Below are 24,091 nucleotides of genomic sequence, written 5' to 3'. Positions count from 1 at the left end.
TTGGTGGCACTAGATTTTGATAAGGGGTATCAGAGAAAGGGGGCAAAATATTAACACACTTCTCAGTACATTGTTTTAGTATATCACATCAAATTCAAATAAAATGTATTAAAATGTTGTAGTTTGACAAATGTGAAAAAATCAAGTAGTATTAATACTTTAGTGAGGTGGTGTACTTCTACTCCTCTGCTATTTAAAATGTATTTTTATGGCTGTATTTTCTCAGGCAGTTATGTCATCCCACATTCAAGCGTTCACTAAACTTAAAAGTGTTATTCTTCGATATGTTGTCAGCAGGCAGTGTTCGGGGTTTGTTTCATTTTAACTTTGACACATAGTCCATATTTGATTCACTACATTAATGAATTGTTAAAGGTGCATACTCCATCTCTAGCCCTCAGGTCCTCAAGCCAAATTCTACTCTTCAGATCAGGTGGCAGGTGTAAAGAATAGCTCCTTCAAGACTGTTGCACCTTGGCTGTGGAACGAGCTCCGTCAGTTTCTACGTTGTCTTTAGAGTCTCAAGACGTTCCTATTCAAACGTGCTCACCCTTAAGATCGTTTAAATTTTTTATGTATTTGTTTTTAATTATCTGTATTTTTAATTCATTAACAAACTAAATATTTGATTTTTAGACAGAATAATGTGAATTTACAGAGCTTCTTTATCTCAACAATACCTTTAGGGCTCTAAAAGAAGGGTAAGTTTAACAGGTCAGAACAATAAAAGAAGTACTTGTAAATCAGTTATGTTTATTTAATAAAAGTAAAGATATTTTTCTTGTCTAATTTCCTAAAACACGTGGATGTTGCCATAAGATGCTTTGTAAATTAGTATTATGATTATGATCGAACATCTTTAAAACAATCAGTTATGACAAACGTCCCCCTTTCTGGCGAGAAAATAAATCTAACAGAATCTGTCGTGCCTTTTTTCTTCATCCTTCTACTGTTGTCCTTTTCATGTAGCTGCAGATTATGCAGTTCATTGACACTCTCACAGTTTGATTGCAATTTCCTATTCAGCCCTTTGATGCTGGCCAGATTTAAAAATTCTGTTTGTGAACCGTCCATACCTTTGGTCTGTCGAGTGCCTGGCAGGATTGGAGGCTGACAAGCCAAGCAATAGTCACCTCCCCTTGCAAAGAGCCAGGGGTGGTGTGAGGTTCATGGTGTTCAAAGGACTACTCTCCTCCTTCATCATTATGTGGTGTAATGCCAGTGAAACTATTCATTTTGATGAAGATTAAGATATGTACATACCTACCAGAATTCCTCATGATTGCATTCTTTAAACCACCTGATTCATCATATTTAATATTTATCTAGATAGCTTTCTTATACTTCTCTTATTTACAGTTACACATATTCTAACAGTTTTAAGAAAAATCAGCAAAATATGGAAGACAATTATGTCTTTATTTAAACCTCACATGCACGTTTTCATTTAGATTTCTCATTGTTGGATGCTCCTGCATTTACCCAACATAAAGGACCCAAGATGAAAAGGAGGTAACTCTCCTAAAATGTCCAGAAGCATCAGAAGACATGTCTTTTAGTCAAGTATTTTGAATGAGATGTGGATAAGAAAGATACATTTTTTAGTCAGTCAAGTTCAACTTAACTAAGACATCTTAATGGCTTATAGATATCATGAAAACAACTTTCAAAAATTTCATTAGTTGTGGTTTTACAACCAAAATGCAGGCAGAAGATTGGGCAGGGAATTTTAATGTAGAAAATTTTACTTTTAATAATTAACAGCAATGCAGGCAATGATGGAGGCAGCAAACAGAAATGTTTACAGAAGGATCTAACAGAGTGGATGAAACCAAGGAGTCTGTTGACTCAGGAAACTAATTACTGAATGAGAGCAAATGAGTTGCTTGATCAACGAAACTCAGGAAAACCAAATGGAGAGAATGGCTGAACAAACCAACCTTTACAACTTAAACACAAACACCACCAAACCTAAACAACCATAAAACATTTATAGTACAAAACTAAAATATGAAATCAAGACAAAGTCCTCAATTCCTGACAGTACCACCAAGGAAGGGCTTCCAGACACACCACAAGAAAATCTAAATGAAAACAAAAACAATGCTGATGAGGGGGCCAGAATAAAGGACCAAACAGGTATGATAATAAAAGGAGGCAGGGCAGAGTCTGGTCCAACTAGGTAGAAAGTTCTGGTTGGTGGCTGGGAGGCTGTAGTGACCAGGAAAAGGGCCCTAGAGAGGAGGCCAGAAACCATGGGAACAAGATCAACAGGGCTTCCAAGAGTCAACAAAGTTCCGCAGGGTTGGCCTAAGAACTGGTGCTGGTGGACAAGCACATGGCTAGAACCTCTTAAGGACTGGAGAGAGTCCTCCGTGAACCCTTTTGAGAGCACCAGAACTTGAGATGGGTCATCATTAACCTTCTTAGAGGGCAGAGGAACTAGGTCATTCTTGCAATCACAAAGCACAGAAATCTTCATTAACGCCCTTCAAAGAGCACAGAAAACTGTCAAGGCGGGTTGTCTTGTAAGTGCTGAAAAACACAGGAACTTGTGGAGAAGGTTTGTTGTCGACTCCCTTGGTAGAGCACAGGAACTTTTACAGATAGATTGTCTTAAACTTCATTTAGAGAGTGCGTCATCAACCCCGTCAGACAGGTGAGGAACATGTGGAACTAATTCATCCTTGACCCCTTCAAGAAGCACATAAACAGATATGGGTAATCTAGGACCGCTTTTAAAGAGCAAATGAACAACTGGAGGCAGGTTGTTCTTGACTCTGAGAGGGAACACCAGAACTTGTGAAGGCAGTTTGATGGCCATTGAGGGGTCAGGGTTGAGCTGCCTTCACCAGTACCTTGACCTCATCAAGGGGTCAAGACGCTCGATCTATAGAAACACATAAATGAAAGAGAAAAAAAACTAAACACCAGACAGCAACAACAAAAAACAACTCAGTCCTTAACTCATGACTAAATATTTGTTATCTAAACTTTCTGTTTATTTGGATAAATATGGTTATCCAAAAAATAGATTGCTTTATCATCAGCTACACAGTGCATAATATCACAAGCCAATATAAAATAGAATATCCCACTTCATCACATCCATCTCATTCCTGTATGGATTTTTGGATCTGCCACTGGAAAAAATATACTATGAAACTAATGGCATTCATCACCACCTACGCTGAAAAGGCAAGAATGAGTCTCTGACAATTTCTGTTGTATTTTCATCCTTTTTTATTGGTTAGAAGCAAGTCAGTTTAGTTATTTTATTGCTTTATTGATTTTAATTAAACTTTGTTGACCCCAGCCCTTTCTGTCTGCATGGGTTTAGCTGTGGAGGGTTATTGATTCCTGCTGTAGGAAAAAGCACTTCTACATGTAACCTCACCATGAAGTCCAACAGCAGAAAATAAGCGCTGCGGAGGAGAAGGTAAATCGGAAAATTGGGAATTCAGCCTGTCTTAGTTGTCACAGCCAACAATGGTGTCTCTTGGAATTTACTGGATGACACAGAGTTGAAAGCTTTTTGATATTTTGTATTAATGATTTCTGGCAAAAATAAAGAACACAGAAAATACACCAATTATTTGGGAATTTTATTTAGTTTTATGTTTGTTATTATAAATGCATTCACACATGAGATACTTTTTCATGAGATGTTATTGACATATGACTAGAGGTTTATGGCCCCTGAAGGTCCCTGGTCTGCAGTCCATAACAATGAGCTTCCATCTTTAATGTGTTGCAAAACAGAGCATATAAAATATATCTGTATAGAGTAACTATCTGATGATAAAGTAAAGCAGAGTAAAAATCTAATGTATTATAGTACAATAATATTTATGAGATCTTAAAAGGGACATATCATGCAAAACATTTGTAGCTCTTAAACACAATTTTGTGTATTGGGAGTCTCTGAAAATCTAGAAAATTTGAATTTAGTCACTCCAGATCCTGCAATGATGTATTTAGATGTTTTTTGGGTCATATTTAGTCAGTCTGTTCAGATTTTTCCATTCTCTATTACGTTTCCTTCTAAAGATGGTCATGGAGTTCCGGCTAACCAATCCAGCAAATACGCCATTTTGTTTCTCGCAGTATTCTTGTAGTTCAAACTGAAGGATGCCGAAGCAGCAAGCGGAAAAATCTAAATGTTCTGTTGTCGGGTGTATTAACCCACACCAGTTATTACACTGTCCCCTAGGATCAGAGCCTCTTCGGAGTGCCTGGTTAAATTTTATTTTTCATGAAAACGTGCCGACATCAGTGGGGAAAGTCCTCTTCGTTTGCACAAAGCACTTCAGGGAGGAGTGTTTCAGCAACCTCGGCCAATATGAAGGAGGATTAGCCGAAAGACTCCGTCTGTCTGAGGGGAAGCGATGGACAGAGCAAAGAGGTTAGCTGCAGATAACAGTAAAATCACAGCAAGCTCGATTGTTGAGGTGTTGATATAAATTACTGGGTGTTGTTTTGATAGGTCCCGTGCCGCCTGCTAATGTTAGCGCTGTGCGCTCGCTTTTAGCTCGTTAAGGACATCACCTTATTGTGTGTTTTGAATAAAAACATAAAGCAAACTGTTTTACAATCCTTTTGGTTGCCCTTTTTGCCTTGGGAAACACATGATCCAAATGCATTCAGTGATGTTCTTGATATTAGCGTTAGCTGACTCCTTAACTATGTTGGGGTCTGTTTAAAAGTTGTGTTCATTCAATTTGTGGTAGCATTAAAATTTTAAAAGGTATCTTACATGTAGTTTGTATAAAAATATTGTCAGTTAGTAATGGGATTACAAATTACGGGGTGGAGTGCCGGGTTTCCACAGCCTGGAGGGGGGCGGGGTGTAAACTGCCTCATTTGCATTTAAAGAGACCACAGCAAAACGAGACGGTCAAAAAGGAAGCTTAAAAAAACACCTGAGGAGCTACAATACCAACAAATTCAAACCAAAGCATTCGAGTTCCACTTTATACACAGAACATCTGAATGATTTAAATAGGAAAAGGAAGGAGTTAAAACCATGATATGTCCCCTTTAAAGACAGGCGGATTTACTTGCATAGGACCATTCAAGTACAATGGTAAATGTCTTGCACTGGCATAGCATTTTATTTAGTCTGACGACCACCATGCGAATTTTCACTAGAATCTGTCATCCACACAGTCACACACTGTGACTGTGTATCTTGCCCAAGGACACAATGATTGAGACAGACAGAGTGGGGGGTTTGAACTGACAACCCACCAGTTACAGGATGAACCCCTACCACGTGAGCCACAGTTGTCCCTTCGTGACCTCTGTGACCTATGATGGACTGGAGACTTTTCCAGGATGTGCCTTGCCCCCACCCGATGACAGCTGGAGTTAGGCACCAGACCCCCCAGTGACCCTGCAAGCAGAATCAGGTAAGGATGGATTGGTGGATTCAATGGGAAAAAGAATTACATTAAATAAATAAAAAATAATGTAACCGAATAATAATAAATATTAAAATAGACATTTCAAACACATGAATAAGCAAGAAATGTTCAAAACAGGAGCCAAACAAGCAAGAAGCCAGTGCAGCAATTTAATGACTAGAGTAAAACGATCCTTTTTCCTGGTGTTGATCAAGACTTTTTTTTTTTTACAGAAACTAGTGAAGACACCATTATAATAATAATATAACTTACTAATAATTAATGTATGCAGAATTTTACTATTTCCTGTTCTTACAGAAAACCTTTTTTTGGCAATGTTCTAAAGGTGAAGGTAGGCTGAGTTTGAAAAAGATTTTAGGTGGATTTTACAGCTAGGTTTCTGACTGGCTCCTTAGTTTTTGTCTCATTGACTCTATTTTAATACTAACCTCTAACCTTAAATTATTTATGGACACAAACCAAGACTTCTGTCTCATCTTCATTAGGTTGGGAACATTCTGACCCATCCATTTATTATTATTATTATCGAGATTGTAAGGGACTTTTGTCTTGTGGTGGCTCAGAAATATAAAGTTGTAAGAGATGTTGTAGTATTCCATAATCTGAGCTGGAGGAAATACTGTTTATAGATACTGAAAAAGTGTTCCGAGAACAGAGTCCTGCTGAACCCCACATGTGATCTCTGTTCTCTCAAATGTATAATTGCCAAATGACACAAAGTAGACTGAATCTGCTAATAAGGTCTGAACCAATCTGGTACAGTACAAGACATTCCCAATCCTTTTTCCAGTCTGTCAATCAGTATGTAATGATCAACTGTGATATACTAAAAGAGAAGTTTCAGATGCATCACTGTTAAGATGTATGTCATTCAGAGCGTTCACCAGTACAGGCTTAAGGCTGTGTTGTAGTTAAAAACCTGCCTGGACTACACTAAAGAGAATGATTTTTTAATAAAATGCTACAAATATATTGCTAAGCTGCTGGTTAAGTTTTCTGCCCCGAATTTGTTACTGAAACATCAAGTTAAGGGTTTGATCACTGCAGTTTGCAGGGCCTGGGGAAAATACTGTCAAGTATGATCTGTAATATTTCAGTTGCAACATAGCTAAAAAAAATATATTTTTTAAATATGTTGGCTTCAGTGTAAATAATGACAATCTTCTATGTGAATAACTATCGAAACAATTGTTGTCCGTTTTTAGGATAATAATGTTTTAGGGTAACAGATTTCTACTCAGTCCTGTTAAAAATAGCCATCAGCTATAATCTCGAAAATAAAGTAATCTGCTTGCATCCAAAATAAGGACAGCCAGGTGATGACCTGGCTGCTTTTCATGACCCAAACAACTTATTAGAACATGGCTGGATGGAGGCAAACCAACTCTTTCAGTGTGAAGGCAAATATGATCCAGTTGCTGTTTTTCTTTTCACCAATATTTTCATGTTCTAGAGATGGTCTCTTGCACCATCAAAACGCTTCCTATGTCCACACAAATGTATGCCCACAAGAGATGAAGACTTGGGACTGATCAAGAATTGGTGTCAGATCCAGGAAGGTTTTCTAAGACCACAGATCTAGATGACAGGGTCATGTGTTGCTGGAGACCATATTTCGACTGATTTTACTAATTGACATTGAAGCAGTCAGTCAAAAAATTGACACCTAAATAAAATGTGATGATTAATATTAATATATAATTTAATACTTTAATATTTTATTAATAAATAATTCAGTCTGTTAAGGGATGTCCTGTGAATACCAGCCCAATAAGGCAGTGGTATTAGGACAAAACAGAAAGGAATTAGCCAAGCTCTGCCATTACTGAATAGCAAAACTCTGCACACACACAAATGACTCAGAATCAGAATCAGCTTTATTGCTTAACCCTAAAATAATATTTTAACCCGCTATATCTGTCCACGTCAAGCAAGTGTGTCACATACAACAATCAAGGAATTTGACGCCGGTACACTTTGATCTCTGGGTTTTTTTGGTTGTTTTTTTTTGTTTTGTTTTGCGTTATAAGATATATTCTGCATATATCTTTATGTCCTTAAATACACTGCTCAAAAATTGAAGGGAACACTTAAACAACACAATATAACTCCAAGTAAATCAAACTTTTGTGAAATCAAACTGTCCACTTAGGAAGCAACACTGATTGACAATCAATTTCACAGCGGTTGTGCAAATGGAATAGACAACAGGGGGAAATCTTTGGCGATTAGCAAGACACTCAATAAAGGAGTGGTTCTGCAGGTGGGGACCACAGACCACTTCTCAGTACCTATGCTTTCTGGGTGATGTTTTGGTCACTTTTGAATGTTGGTGGTGCTTTCACACTCATGGTAGCATGTCTCATGTCTCGGACTCTATAACCCACACAAGTGGCTCAGGTAGTGCAGCTCATCCAGGATGGCACATCAATGCGAGCTGTGGCAAGAAGGTTTGCTGTGTCTGTCAGCGTAGTTTCCAGAGCCTGGAGGCACTACCAGGAGACAGGCCAGTACACCAGGAGACGTGGAGGGAGCCGTAGGAGGTGTAGAATATAAACTATCTATGTGTGTAACTGGAATGTGCAGATAGAGGACATGGAGTAGAGGATAGAGAGTGCAAGGTCATAAATTAGTGAAGGACAGGGAGGGCCGGAGACAAGACAAGATGAGCTTGCTGGAAGAAATAACAAGAAACACTCCTTATTTGGACATAAGGAACTGTTATGCTATACATGAGTGACATGATATATGTAATGTGAACACACCCTGGAGACTTAATAAAAACGAGCTGGAAGCGGAGAGAAACCAGAGTTGGGCTCGCAGGTGTTTGGCTGTGGCATATCTCTCTCTCTGCGCAGAGGCGAACTTAAGTTGATTGTATTTTGTGTTTATTTCACTCTTTTGAAACCTGTGCCCAAATCAACGGACCCGGGGAAGCAGTGACGGCTTCGACAACTTGGAGGCTCGTCCGGGATTTGGGAGAACAGGTGAAAATTGGGATCACTGACAAGGACCAACAGACACCGGACACAGGCTAGCCAAAACTACAGAAGGTAAGCAGAACCTGTTTTATCAAACTCTGCTTTTGGATTTGCGATAGGCTAAATTAACATTGTGTCCGATGTCTTAGTAAGTCTGAGTCTGCTAAAACGTAAGAAAAAGAATGTCATAAAGGTTGACTAGGATTTAAACTGCTGAATAGGATGTTGTTTTAAGAGAATTACAAGACATAGTGGTGGTGTTGTGTGACTGAAATTGGTGGACAGACACTGAATCCCAATTAGCTAGTTTCCACTGACACACCAGTAAATTTACTGGGTAGAGACATGTTGATAAAGATGGGAGCAACCATTTTATGCGGGAGTGATGGACTGCAAGTTCACCTGCCCAATGGCACCCAGTTATTTTGTGGTATAACACTTCTTTTTCACATGGACAATACCTCCTCCAGCCACTGCAGGACTCAATGGCTGACATATACTGGGTTTTGCTGCAACCTGAAACCACCGCGCACAGAGGATTTCTCTCAGCTTTCCATCGTTGGAAATCCTGGGTCTCTACTCTGGCGCCCTATGTACCTCCTCCTGACCCCCCGCATGTTACCTTGTTTTATGATAGAAATAATTGTGAATGTTACCAGGAAAGCTTTGCTGACGAGTTAGAGGGTACACACTGGGACATTGTCACCACAGACATTTATGTAGCACCAGAAGGAGTGGTGGCCAAGGTTCACTTGGCTGAAGAACAGGAAGTGTGGTTTAGGATGTGGTCTGATGGCGTGCCTCATGTCTCTTTGGCTCTGCACCCAGGTCATGAAGCACGTGAACTTGGAGGTGTGTTAAAACGCTCCCTGAACCTACAGGATTGGCAGCCTTTGGCAACCCCCGACCTTTTTTACTCGCCTTCAGGGAACACTTATCGCATATTCAACCACTCCACAGATGTGGGCACACTGGAGCATATTCAGTTAGACAGACACCATGGTAGGGAAAAAACAGACCATCCGCTGGCAGCTGCTATTGTGGAAAAAATGCCTTCCACCCTCTGGGCAGAGGGGCCCACAGATGTAAGCCTGATTCAATGTTCCCCCATTACCTTTCAGTTGACCACCGACCAACCAATATGGAAGCCCCAATACCCTCACAAACCAGCAGCAGAACTAGGCATTAAAGATACAGTGGAAGGCCTCTGGATGCACATTCCTCTTCATGGAACACACCCATTCTGCCAGTGGAGAAAAAAGGGACGGGTAAATGGCGCATGGCACATGATTTACGGGCCATAAATGCAGCTTTGGCCACCCCTACCGTTCCTGTGCCCAATCCCTATGTTGCTCTGACAAATCTTAACCCTGACCATTGCTGGTTTACCTGCATTGACCTGGCCAACGCATTATTTTGCCTTCCTATAGCTGAGGAATGCAGGGACATTTTCGCATTTACCTATAAATTCCATAGGTATAGATACACTCGTTTGCTGCAGGGATTCGTACTTTCTCCAGGAATCTTCAATCAGGTTCTGAAAGACTCTCTCCAAGTTTGCCTATTACCACCAAACACTACTCTGATTCAGTACGTGGATGACATTCTCCTCGCAACACCCACTGTGGCTGAATGCCTTGAGGTAACAGCAATTGTCCTGTCGCATTTGGCTAAAAAAGGCTACAAGGTTAGCAAAGCCAAACTTCAAATCTGCAGATGCCAGGTTGACTTTCTGGGCAGAGCTGTTTCCCAACCTGGCACGGGGATGTCCCCAGCTCACCAATCTGTAGTTTTGTCCCACCCAAAACCACTCCTGGTTAAGGACATGTTGTCTTTCCTAGGACTCACAGGGTATAGCAGATCTTTTGTGACCGGCTACACCAACCTCACTGCACCCCTTAGAGATCTTGTCAAAAAACAGGGCATGAGAAACCTCACTGCCCTGCTTGAATGGACCAGAGAAGCTGAAGAAGCGTTCATTAACTTAAAAACCAGCCTCTCACAAGCTGCACATTTGGCACACCCAGATTACATGTTGCCATTTCAGCTGGATGTTTCTGTAACAGCACACATAGCAAATGGTGTGCTGTTCCAGAAAAAAGGGGGGGTTAGGACAGTCCTCATGTACATAAGTGTAATGCTGGACAACATGGAACAAAGACATCATGAGTGCACCCGACACGCAGCAGGGATGGCTAAAATAATCCAAAAAACAGCTCACGTAGTGATGGGACATCCTCTTAATATATTGACATCACATGGTGTGATGGCCTTTGTGAACTCTCAGGCTTTCACACTCTCACCATTGAGACAATAGAGGCTGAGTAAGGTGCTGGAGGCCCCAAATATCACATACACACATGAAGGAATAAACATGGCAGATAGAATAATTACCGGTACACCACATGACTGCGCAGAAAAAGTGGAGTTCAATGAAAATATCAGACCAGATCCACAAAGTACATCCCTAACAGACGCCCGAAACCTGTACACAGATGGGTGCGCAGAGGCAAACTTAAGTTGATTGTATTTTGTGTTCATTTCACTCTTTTGAAACCTGTGCCCAAATCAACGGACCCGGGGAAGCAGAGACGGCTTCGACAGAGAGCAACAACCCAGCAGCAGGACCGCTACCTCCGCCTTTGTGCAAGGAGGAACAGGAGGAGCACTGCCAGAGCCCTGCAAAATGACCTCCAGCAGGCCACAAATGTGCATGTGTCTGCACAAACGGTTAGAAACCGACTCCACGAGGATGGTATGAGGGCCCAACGTCCACAAATGGGGGTTGTGCTCACAGCCCAACACCGTGCAGGACGCTCGGCATTTGCCAGAGAACACCAGGATTGGTAAATTCGCCACTGGCGCCCTGTGTTCTTCACAGATGAAAGCAGGTTCACACTGAGTACATGTGACAAACGTGACAGAGTCTGGAGACACCGTGGAGAGCGATCTGCTGCCTGCAACATCCTTCAGCATGACCGGTTTGGCAGTGGGTCAGTAATGGTGTGGGGTGGCATTTCTTTGGAGGGCGGCGAGTGAGAGAGAAAAAAAAAAGGGAGGGGGGGGGGGGGGTTTGAAGAGATCCACACGTCTATGGGTAAATCAGCAAAACAGTCTGTTTTCTTCCTTGGTGGCCTCCGTGGCGGGAAGGCAGAAAAATAATGACGGACCGTCACTAGTCAACCGGTACAAAAACAAGAAGGGAAAATTGTGTCTCCTTGAAACTCCGTGGTTTTTTGGTTACGTGTCAACTCACATCTTCAATCGGCAAAGTGAAATTTCTGACCTTCTTTTCCAGAAACCTCTCTCATGAATTTTCCGTTGGAAAACGAAGGAGAATAAATGAAATCCACTTGGGACTCTTCTCCAGAAATTGATGCGCTTCAGTTGCTGCTACTGTTTCCAGCATGAAAAGCAGCTTCTTTCAAATGTTCGCCTTCCTATATTGCCTCCTGTGACGTCAGACCTGGGACGGCCCCGTCATATCAGCCGCAGTGGCCGCTGGGTTTTGTAGGACAGACTATCCTGCGGTACAAAATGGCCGATGACGTTGGAAAGGCATAGTGGCGTCCAGCAACGTGCAAATGGACCAATATTCAGGAAACAAGTGGTCCAACACTCAGGACACCATCTGTCTAATCAGGAGCATGCCCAGGTGTTGTAGGGAGGTCATACAGGCACGTGGAGGCCACACTCACAATACTGAGCCTCAATTTGACTTGTTTTAAGGACATTACATCAAAGTTGGATCAGCCTGTAGTGTTTTTTTCCACTTTAATTTTGTGTGTGACTTCAAATCCAGGCCTCCATTGGTTAATAAATTTGATTTCCATTGATGATTGTTGTGTGATTTTTTTGTCAGCACATTCAACTTTGTACAGAACAAAGTATTCAATGAGAATATTTCATTCATTCAGATCTAGGATGTGTTATTTGAGTGATCCCTGTATTTTTTTGAGCAGTGTACATATATACAATACACACATATACAAGGTGGAAATGCGACTTCAGTATGCAGTTGTTTTGTACTCTATTAAATGTTCAACAGAGAAACAGCCTGGGGGAAGAAACTGTCTCTGTGGCGGCTGGTTTTAGTGAACAGTGCTCTGTAGCGACGACCTGAGGATAAAATTCTGAACAGTTTATGTGCAGGGTGTGTGGGGTCTGCAGTTATTTTAGCAGCTCTTTTCCTGACCCTTGACCTGTATAAATCCTGGATGGAGGGAAGATCAGCCCTGATTATTCTCTCTGCAGTCCTGGTTATTCGTTGCAGTCTGCACCTGTCCTGTTTTGTGGATGAACCAAACCACACTGAGATGGATGAAGACAGACAGATTGAATGATGGCAGTGTAGAAGATGACCAGCAGCTCCTGTGGAAGGTTGAACTTCTTGAGTTGCCTCATGAAGTACAGTCTCTGCTGGGCCTTCTTTCGAACAGTGTCTATGTGTGAAGACCATCTCAGGTCCTCAGAGATGGTGGTTCCTAGGAACCTGAAGTGGTCCACAGCTGTTACGGTGTTGTTGAAGATGGTAAGGGGGCTGTATGGGGGTGGTGTTCTCTGAAAGTCCAGCAACATTTCCACAGTATTGAGTGGGTTGAGTTCCAGGTAGTTCTGACAGTGTATCAGCCGATCCACCTCCTGTCTGTATGCAGACTCATCACCGTCCAAGATCAGTCCAATGACAGTGGTGTCATCTGCAAACTTAAGGAGTATAACGGACGAGTCCGCTGAGGTGCAGTCATTTGTGTACAGGGAAAAGAGGAGTGGGGATAGAACACACCCCTGGGGGGCACCAGTACGTATTGATCTGCTGTGGGAGAAGATGCTCCCCAGTCTCACCTGCTGCTGTCGGTCCGTCAGGAAGCTGTTGATCCACTAACAGGCGGAGGCTGGGACGTTGAGCTGGGTAAGGTAAGGTAAGGTAAGGTAAGGTAAGGTAAGGTAAGGTAAGGTAAGGTAAGGTAAGGTAAGGTAAGGTAAGGAAAGGAAAGGAAAGGAAAGGAAAGGAAAGGAAAGGAAAGGAAAGGAAAGGAAAGGAAAGGAAAGGAAAGGAAAGGAAAGGAAAGGAAAGGAAAGGAAAGGAAAGGAAAGGAAAGGAAAGGAAAGGAAAGGAAAGTTTATTTATATAGCGATTTTCAGTAACGAGACACTAAAAGCGCTGCATATACAATTACAATACAATCACAAAGAACACAGAAAAACAAATCAAATGCTAAGAAATCTAAAAATCTATGAATCCTTCTGAGAAATCTAAAAATATCTGGTCAATATTACAATGATACAGATAACATTAATAATCCTTTGGGTTTTACTGGTAAGAGCTGGTTCTAAACCAATCTTTCTAAAGAGGTAATTGTTGGAATAATTGAATATAGATTTATCTTATATATTCTCCTATTCTTTAACTTGACTATTTGATTTTATAACCTTTCATGATGTTTGTGTGAGTAAAGGATGTGATAAGTTTGTCTGCAGGCAAACATCAAAAGTGGAGCTGAGAAGGAAGCAGTCACAGATGAGGAGGTCATAAAGATGAAGGCTGATTGCACTGAACAGAAGACACACAGATCTTAGGATTGGGGGAGACTGTGGAAGTGTGTTTTTAAAAGATAATGGTGTTTATGACCTGTTTACGATGCAGCTGTTTTTCCCATCCTTAGAGAGTAACGTTCTTTATAAGTAGGGACCCCTGAAAGATAATAAAAAGAGAGGAACGGACAGATGGTTTTCAGAGCGGTAGGAGATTTGTAACTGAAGCACATCTCTGTCCGTTCTCCTCGCTGTGAGTGAAATAACTAATTATTTGTCTTTCTCTTCTTTTTGTGATGTTATAAGTATTTTAGGTTGTTTAAACCTGACATTAATTTGGTCCTTTGGAGCCGGATTCCAATTACACCTGAGGTTTCCAGCAGGTTGGTAGATTCCAGTAAGACCGTGCGCACGGCAGGTTTCATCAGACTCACAGACCCTTTCCGGGACTGGATCTCGGCCCGCCCGCTGGGGTCTGACGGCTGACGGACCTCTGAGAGTGTTATGATTTGGGGTTGTTTGGTTTTTGGTTTCTGGTTTTTCTTATGTTTTTCACAGTTAAGGTTTTGACTCGTTCTTTTGTTATTATTCTTCTTAGATTTTGAATCATGCTTCTGTTATTTTCCTGGTCATGCTTTAGTTTTGTCGTCTTGTTCATGTTTTGTTCAAGTTTGGTTTTGTTTGTATATTAGAGTCTCTGTTTTTGCCGCAGCCACGTTTTGTTCTGTCTGTCAATTAAGTTTATTCGGTTCACCTGTCCAAGTTAATCTGTCTCCTTGCTCCACCTGGTTTTCACTCCATATATACACACCTGTTCAGTTAGTCGTCGCGGAAACATTTCTCTCATGCTCATGTCTAGTTTTCATGCTCAAGTCTTGTTTTTTGATCATGCCATGCCTGTCTTGCCTGCCCGTTTGTTTTGTTCCTGCCTCCTGCTGAGTGTAAGTTTTTGTAATTAAACCTTTTTTCACTTACCATCACGCTGCCTGCTTGTCTGCATACTGGGGTCCAATATCAAGTAAACTGTGACAGAGAGAGAGGAGAGGACAAAGTGGTGAGTTGAATTTGGATTAAAAAAGTGTGACGAATGACTGGGGGTCATTGCGTGAAATAAAACCCTGTGAATCCTAGGCCCTAACAGGTAAAAGTAGGACGGCGGAGTCCTGTTTAAGTATTAAGAAGTAATACTGAAAATTCCATGTTTACAGGACGGCGGAGTCCGCGTTTAAGTATTTAAACAAAAATACTAAGAAAATTCCGCATTTAAAATGTGTGCCTGTGAGAAATGAATGGAGGATTTAAACCACTAGGTTTTGCCTCATACCAAAGCAGTAGGATGGAAAGTGACTAACTTTTGTGGATGCAAAGGCAAGAATTCTCCACTCGAAAGAGTTGAAGTGAGAATTACTAGATAAGGAGATTTTCCTGTCACCCTACTGAGCAGAATAATCCAGCATTTAGAATACCCTAGGTATTTATATGCTGGACCAAATTTAAATAAAAAAAAATGGGAAAAGGGGCGAATAAAATTAAACTAAAAAACGAATTACAATGCAAAGATTGGAAGTTCATAGAAGCACAAGATCCGAGTAAATTAAAAATATTTAGAAAAATGGATAACCACATATAATTATGATGGTCGATTAAACTCTCAAAAATTTGTCAATCTACAGGATGCAATAATTAAAAGAACAAAACGTGACCCAAAAAAAATGGAAAAAGAAGGTTATGAGGATGTAGATTATTGGTTAAAAGTAACTAAAAAGAGAGACATGTGATGCAGGAGATAAGAATGGACATATTTGTGGAAAGCAGAAAAGGTCAGAGGGCTAAGAAATAATTTTTGATGGACTTGCAAAGTAGAACAGAAGGACAAAAGAAAGGGAGTAAAAAGAGTAGGTGGAAAGTTTTGTTTTGTACCAAAGATCTGATGAGGTTTGACAGGATTGGATGGGCAAAATGAGTCCCTTTGGTGAATAAATCCATCCCCACCATGGCTGTACCTCATGTATGTTTTATTTATGTTTATTTTTTATTATTGTTTTGAGACGCTGAAGGCTGTTGATACAGTTTGTCACAGAGGTTCATGGCATGACATGTTTTTTTTTTCTGTGTAACCTTAGAAAAGATTTTACTCTTTTTAACAGCAGAACAAACAGAGTGAGGGGATTAATCAATAGGCTTACAGTTAGATACAGACGCAGAGCTGACTATGCAGAAATAGCCAGAGTGAAACAAAAAGAGGAAGAACCTTTTGAAGAATATAGGATTAGACTGACAAAAGTATTTAAAATACATAGTGGTCTACAAGATGATGAAGACGAGCAAGGAGCTTATCGACAGCAGTTAAAAAATGCACTACATGCTGGTTCCAGGGATGCAATTAATACCTGGGTAAGGAGACATTTTATAGGGTTCCCCACAGCAAATCTAGAAGACTATGTTAATCATGCCCTCCATGCAGAAAAAGTAATGAAGGATAAAAAACAAAAAAAGATAGTCAACACCTTTTTTCAGCAAGAAGAAGAAGAAGAACAGATTTATTATCAAAACAACAGAGGAAGAGGAGGGTTTAGAGACAGAGGACAAAACCGCAGGTGTCTGAGAGGAGGAGTGAGCAGAAGAAATTACAGACAATACACCTCAGGGTGTTGGTGTTGTGGGAGAGAAGGACATCTGGCCAGAGACTGTCCTGAGAGGAGAAATAATGATTCAGCATGACTAGGACAGAAAACAAGTGAAATTGTTCCTAGTACCACAGACACTGATAAAAACAAAAAAACAGAAACACAGGGGCAGGATGTCCTCCTAAATTTCTAGGACCTTCTCTCCCTAGATAGTATAAAACCTGAAGTTACCTTACTGTTGAATGGAAAATCAATTACTTTTCTTTGTGATACCAGAGCATGCAGGACCACCTGTAGAGAAACAATCCCAAATTCCAGACTTAGTGATCAGCAAATAACAGTAAGGTCAGCTAGTGGGAAATTGACACAAGTCTGTGAGTCTGAACCAGTTTGGATAAGAGATCCCAATGGACAGTCATGCCAGCTATCTATTCTAATGTTCCCTGAGTGTCCGGTGAATCTATTGGGACGATATGGATTACTACATCTGGGGTTAGCATTAATTCCGACCTCAGAAGGACATATTGTAGTAAAGAGAAAAGCAGAACTCAGCCAAGGAGATTATTTCGTGTTAAAAGGAGTGGGACCACCTTATTACCACTATTCACTGAATGCTCCAAAAAGCCACCCCTAGACATAGGGACAGCTTTATTAACAGAAGGAAGAAATGTCATTACTCGACTACAAGATCAGATGACACTATCACGTTCTTGGTTTGGATCGGACCAAAGTGCAGATAAGAGCTTGGCAGCCATATGATGAGAGGAAGACTTTTCTTTAATTAAAGATCTCCAAAACGTAACATAATCCAACAAATGGTAAAATGGACTGAACTTATATAACGCTTTTTCAGTCATACAGACCACTCAAAACGCTTTATACTAGAACCACATTCACCCAATCGCACTCACTAACACATTCATACACTGATACACAGATCAGTAGGCAACTTGAGGTTAAGTGCCTTGCCCAGGGGCACATTGACCTATGGCAGGAGGAAGCTGGAATTGAACCCACAACCTTCTGATTGCAAGACAACTACTCTTCCTACTGAGCCACAGTCGCCTCAACAAGTACAAACAGAAGTCGAGCCAAAAACTTACATGTGTACATAGTTCTGTAACGTAGCAAAACTGAGCATAAACAAGGGTAGTGAACGAGGAATAGTGATGGAGGAACCAGCGGGGAACAAAGAACACAGACCAACCAATATACAGGGAGAAAACAAAGGCAGGTGATCACAGGAACTAAGAAGAGGTGTGGCAAGGAGACATGGAGACATAAGGGACAGGTGGAACTAATTAACAATAAAGGAAACCATAGACCTAAGAACAGTTAATACAAAAACAAAAACCAAGTCCAAGGATGTCATACTATGACATAACCCCCCCCCCTCAAGGTCGGATCCCAGACGACCCCGAGTTCAGTTGGGCGACCAGGAGGTCGTCCCCAACAATTCAATTCAATTCAATTCAGTTTTATTTATATAGCGTGTGATGGAAATTCTTGCAGTAAGCATTCCACAGTGTATGACCTTTGGGTTACCTCACTCCTGTGAACATCTGTGTTATTGGAGAAAGCTGTAAAAGTCATTATCAGAAGTTTAATGGTTAAGGCCATTTTTCAGGGTGATGCCTTTGGAAGAGTAGATGGTTGTTCCTAGGTAACCTTGTCACCTTTGAACCCGAGAAGGGTCTAGGGTCGTAAAACACAGACTCTTTGCAGTTGAGATAACACTGTCTTGTTCTGGTATAAATACTGTGTGTAAATAGCGTTCGGGGCTCTGTTCAACTGACTTGCTTGGTGACAGAGTCATTCAAACGCTGAATGCCTTTGAATAAAACTTATTAAGACAAAGACCGGATTTTCTCTTGTTATGAGTCAACTTCTACCCACTTTGATAAGAAAATTCCACAACAAGCGCCAATTCACAACACATGTTGTCTCAAGGCACTTCACAACAGTCAGGTACATACATTCCAATTAATCCTAACAATTGAACAGTGCAGTCGGAGTTAGCTTTTTATTCAAATTGGATAAAAAGTTTTTCTATCTGAAGAAACCCAGCAGATTGCATCCAGTCAGTGACTTGCAGCATTCCCTCCTCCCAGATGAGCATGTAGAGACAGTGGACAGTCACTGGCGTTGACATTGCAGCAATCCCTCATACTGAGCATGCATGTAGCGACAGCGGAGAGGAAAAACTCCCTTTTAACAGGAAGAAACCTCCAGCAGAACCAGGCTCAGTGTGAGCGGCCATCTGCCACGACTGACTGGGGGTTTGAGAGAACAGAGTAGAGACACAAAAAGAACACAGAAGCACTGATCCAGAAGTACTTTCTATGGGAAGGAAAAGTAAATGTTAATGGATGTAGCTCCTTTAGTCGTTTCACCTAGAAAGAAAGAACAGGTAAACTCTGAGCCAGTTTTCAAGGTTAGAGTCTGAAAGAGAGCACATATAATTAGTTACAGTAAAAGCTCAGTCAATTTCCATGTCTAGGAGAGAGAAAGGGTTAAACACTAAAAGACAGGGCTATGTGGATTATCGGTAGATGGTGAGCATTAAGTTGTTGCCAGCTGAAGCTCGGACGATTCCCCTGTCCAGAAAGGTGTCACAGGCAGACAGACACAGAGCCAGGCCAGGTGTAGCTTCTAGGATGAGAAAAGAGAGAACAAGGTTAAAAGCTGAAATAACAGCAAACAATGCAAAATTGGAGAGTAGTGTGAGAATGTAGCGAAGAGGGTGAAAGTGGTCGTTATGTCCTCCAGCAGCCTAAGCCTATAGCAGCATAACTACACAGATAGTTTCAGTTCAGATTATTTAGTTGAACGGCGCTTATTTACAACAATGGCACCTCACAAAGGGTCCCACTGATGGTCATTGTTATACTAAAAACCACAATGATTGGGATACCTCCCTCTGTCAGACTGATTATGACCATTGGAAAAGAGAAGGGGTCATACATGTAGCAGAAATGGAGGGTGTGTTTGCACCTCAACCATAACTGAGCCGGTTTAGGCTAAACCTGACTCCCCCTTACTCCAACCAACAGGGAGGGAAGAAGACGGAGGTAAAAAGAAGGAAGATAGCTCAGGATAAACTAAGCCACTCTAACTATAAGCTTTATCAAAAAGGAAAGTTTTAAGCTTAGCCTTAAAAGTAGACAGGGTGTCTGCCTCACGGACTAAAGCTGGGAGCTGGTTCCACAGGAGGGGAGCCTGATAACTAAAGGATCTGCCTCCCATTCTACTTTTAGAGACTCTAGGAACCACCAGTAAACCTGCAGTCTGAGAACGAAGTGCTCTGTTAGGAACATATGGAACAATCAGATCTCCGATGTATGATGAACAGGCACAGAATTCAAGCGGGCGACCAGGAGGTCGTCCCCAGCAGGCACAGAGTTCAAACGGGCGACCAGGAGGTCGTCCCCAGCAGGCACAGAGTTCAGGCGGGCGACCAGGAGGTCGTCCCCAGCAGGCACAGAGTTCAGGAGGGTGACCAGGAGGTCGTCCCCAGCAGGCACAGAGTTCAGGCGGGCGACCGGACCTGCACCACAGAGTCCTGAGCGGTCGGCGGTGTAGCCGTGGAGACCTGCGGTGAAGTAACCAGCGAAGAGGCCGACAATCCGGAGGTCTGCGGCAATGTAGCCAGCGAAGAGGCCGACGATCCGGAAGTCTGCGGCGATGTAGCCAGCGAAGAGGCCAGCGATCCGCAGGTCTGCGGCGATGTAGCCAGTGAAGAGGCCGACGATACGGAGGTCTGTGGCGATGTAGCCAGCGAAGAGGCCGACGATCCGGTGACAGAGATGCAGGCGTCTAGGAGGCCCGCAAAGCGAGGAGTCAGGCGGTCTGCGACGTGGAAGCAGGTGCCTCGGAGGTCTGCAGCAAAGCCAGAACCGCAGTGAAGACTTGGGTCCAGGCAGGGCCTGCAGAGGCCTGGGCCTGGCGTCAGTCTGGCCAGGAGCACAGTAGGTCAGCTCGGGAGCACAGTCAATGGGTCCTGGAGCCAAGATCTGTGGCGGTCCGTCCTCAGACCCCTCAGGAAACTCAGGAACTAGGATGAGAGGCGGCTCTCCATTGAACCCCTCTCTGGACTCTGGGTCCTGTAGCTTGGCAGCAGGCTGTGAGTCCAGAGGCCTGGCAGCAGGCTGTTAGTCCGGAGGCCTGGCAGCAGGCTGTGGCTCATAATCCTTGGAGCTCTGTGCTGCTCTAATGGCCACAAGAAGAGGGTCGAAAGGACCTCCAGCAGAAAGAGGAGTTGGAGCGTCAAGCCATCCCTCCGCAATGAATTCGGCCTGTAGAACAGAGTGCACCAGATTCAGATCCTCTGGATGATCCATTAGATGAAGCACAAAATCACAGCAACGTCCCTTCATGAAATCCTCTTTCATTTTCTCCAGCCTGGCTTGAACCCAATTCAGGGCTGAGGGCTGCACCGGCGACTGGTGACCTGCAGAGGGCGGTGGGTGACCACTCCGGGGAAAGCAGCTGTGAGGAGGCCATGGTGGATGGATCCTCCGCAGAAGGGTTGGAGGTGCCCATCCGAACCTCCCCAATGGCGACTGTTCCGCGGCGACGATGTTGTCCAGGGCGGGAGCCAAACCCAGCGGGGAATTCGGCCGCAGCAAGTGCCGCTGCAGACGAGTATGGCTCCGCAGGAGCCGCTGCTGACGTGGATGGCTCCAGCAAAGCAGCTGTGGGCAGGTTGAACTCGGCCGGAGCTGCTGTAGCTGGGGTGGAGCGCTTGTGGCGATGGCGACGTCGCCTGGAGGAGGAACAAGCTCGAGAGGTATGATTCCGATCCAGTAATACATCCATGGGGACCTGGTCAGATACACCGAAACACTCCATCTCCTCCAGCAACAAAGGTGAGGGTAAAATCTCAACCCCCTCTCCATACATAGCTTGTAGCGTCTCCTCTTGCTGCTTTATCCACATCTTAAGTTCTTTAGCTCTGTTTGCTTGGTCCTGTTTATGGCTGGTTCCTAATATCACGTTCTTGGTTTGGATCGGATCAAAGTGCAAATAAGAGCTTGGCAGCCGTATGATGAGAGGAAGTCTTTTCTTTAATTAAAGGTCTCCAAAATGTAACATAATCCAACAAGTACAAACATGAGTCGAGCCAAAAACTTACATGTGTTACATCTGTAACGTAGCAAAACTGAGCATAAACAAGGGTAGTGAACGAGGAATAGTGACGGAGGAACCAGCGGGGAACAAAGAACACAGACCAACCAATTTACAGGGAGAAAACAAAGGCAGGTGATCACAGGAACTAAGAACAGGTGTGGCAAGGAGACATGGAGACATAAGGGACAAGTGGAACTAATTAACAATAAAGGAAACCATAGACCTAAGAACAGTTAATACAAAAACACAAACCAAGTCCAAGGATGTCATACCATGACAGACACCAGATGATCTACATATTACCATGTGGTATAAAAATACTCCTTGACCAGATAAAACTTATGAAGAAGCATTAACTAAAGTAACCCCTACCAAAGTCATGGTAACTTATGTTTATACAGATGGGAACAGTACGTCAGTTGCTGAAGTAGTGTTAGCGGAAGACACTAAGAAGCTCTGCAAAATGTGGACACCTCCACACATATCTTTATTCAAGGATAAAGAACTCAAGTGGCAGGACATGGGAAGAATAGTGCAGAGGGGAAAAGATGCCACAGACTGGTTTGCAACAACAATGAATACAGAAACTAGTGCATCCACAGGATTAACTAGGAAGCCATTATTATTCTGGATAGTGACAGTACAGTAAGGGATACATTTGCATACAAAGCAACAATGAGAAATATTCCTTACTGAACAGGAGGAACAGTTCTTGAATGAAGTCCCTGATAAGTTATGGTCAAAAGACCCTACTGATGTGGGCTTAGTAAAAGGAGCAGTACCTGTCCAAATCAGGGCAAAAACAGAATACAGGCCCAGTGTAAAACAATACCCTTTGAAACATGATGCACGTGAAGGAATAAAACCAGCAATAAAGGATTTAATAACTGCAGGGGTGATAATAAAATGTGAGGACTCACCATGTAACACCCCCATTTTTCCAGTTAAAAAACAAGCTCCATCAACAGGATGGCGCATGGTACAAGACTTACAGGCAGTTAATAATGCAGTTGTTCAGAGAGCACCGTGTGTTCCTGATCCTTATACATTATTAAATTCCCTAAGACCAGATGCTAGAATATTTACTGTAGTTGATGTAAGCAATGCATTTTTCTCTGTACCTATAGATAAAAATAGTCAGTTCTGGTTTGCATTCACCTTTGAGGGACAAAGATATACTTATACCAGACTACCTCAAGGCTACTGTGAAAGTCCAACTATATACTCTCAGGTAATGAGTGCAAGTATGGCCACGTTTGACCCTCCAGGAGGTAGTCAGGTTTTACTATATGTTGATGATGTGCTATTAGCCTCTCCTGATGAGGAGACCTGTAAAAATGACACAATAACATTATTAAAACATTTAGCAGAAGAGGGACACAAAGTCAGTAAAAAGAGACTTCAGTTGTGTAAAAATGAGGTTAAATACCTAGGCCACAATCTTAGCGCAGGGGGACGCACAATTGTAGAAGAAAGAAAGACTGCAATATTACAAGCTCAAAAACCAGTAACAAAAAAGCAAATGATGTCCTTCCTTGGACTAACTAATTATTGTAGAAACTGGGTGCCGGACGGTTTGCCAGAATCGCTTCGAGGCCAACCGGTAGTCCTTCTCCATGGCCTCACCGAACTCCTCCCAAGGCCCGAGTTTTTGCCTCTGTAGAAACTGGGTGCCAAATTATGCAGAAATAGTAGCTCCATTAAACAAATTAATGTATGAGGAAGAGCTGAAAATGACGTCTGAACTGAAATGAAGTGTAGCCAGTACTGTTTTAGCATTACCAGATTATAGTAAACCGTTTGTTCAGATGGTATATTGCAAGGGACATTTTATGACTTCAGTTCTGGTTCAACAACATGGAGATAAAATGAAACCAATAGCCTATTTCTCTTCAAAACTAGACAGTGTTGCGTGTGCGCAACCATATTGTGTGAGAGCTGTAATTGCAGCCTCTATGGCAGTTGAAGTCAGTGCTACAATAGTGTTATTTCACCCTTTAACCTTAAGAGTTCCCCATGCAGTTTCAGCATTATTACTGCAAACAAATATGACCTTTGACCTTGACCTGCATGTCAACCTTACTGTGACAACCACACTTAACTATATGGCCCAAAGTTCATGGCCATAGGTGAGGGTAGGAACGTAGACCGACCGGTAAATTGAGAGCTTTGCTTTTCGGCTCAGCTCTCTCTTCACCACAATGGACCGGCACAGTGCCCCCATTACTGTGGCAGCCGCACCGATACGTTTGTCGATCTCCCGCTCCATTCTTCCCTCACTCGTGAACATACCCCGAGATACTTAAACTCCTCCACTTGAGGCAGAAACTCCCCTCCAACCTGAAGAGGACAAGCCACCCTTTTCCGGTCGAGTACCATGGCCTCGGGCTTGGAG

The sequence above is a fragment of the Girardinichthys multiradiatus genome, chromosome 11 (genome assembly GCF_021462225.1).
Source record: "Girardinichthys multiradiatus isolate DD_20200921_A chromosome 11, DD_fGirMul_XY1, whole genome shotgun sequence".
NCBI classification, from domain to species: Eukaryota; Metazoa; Chordata; class Actinopteri; order Cyprinodontiformes; family Goodeidae; genus Girardinichthys; species Girardinichthys multiradiatus.
This window is presented reverse-complemented; position numbering follows the sequence as displayed.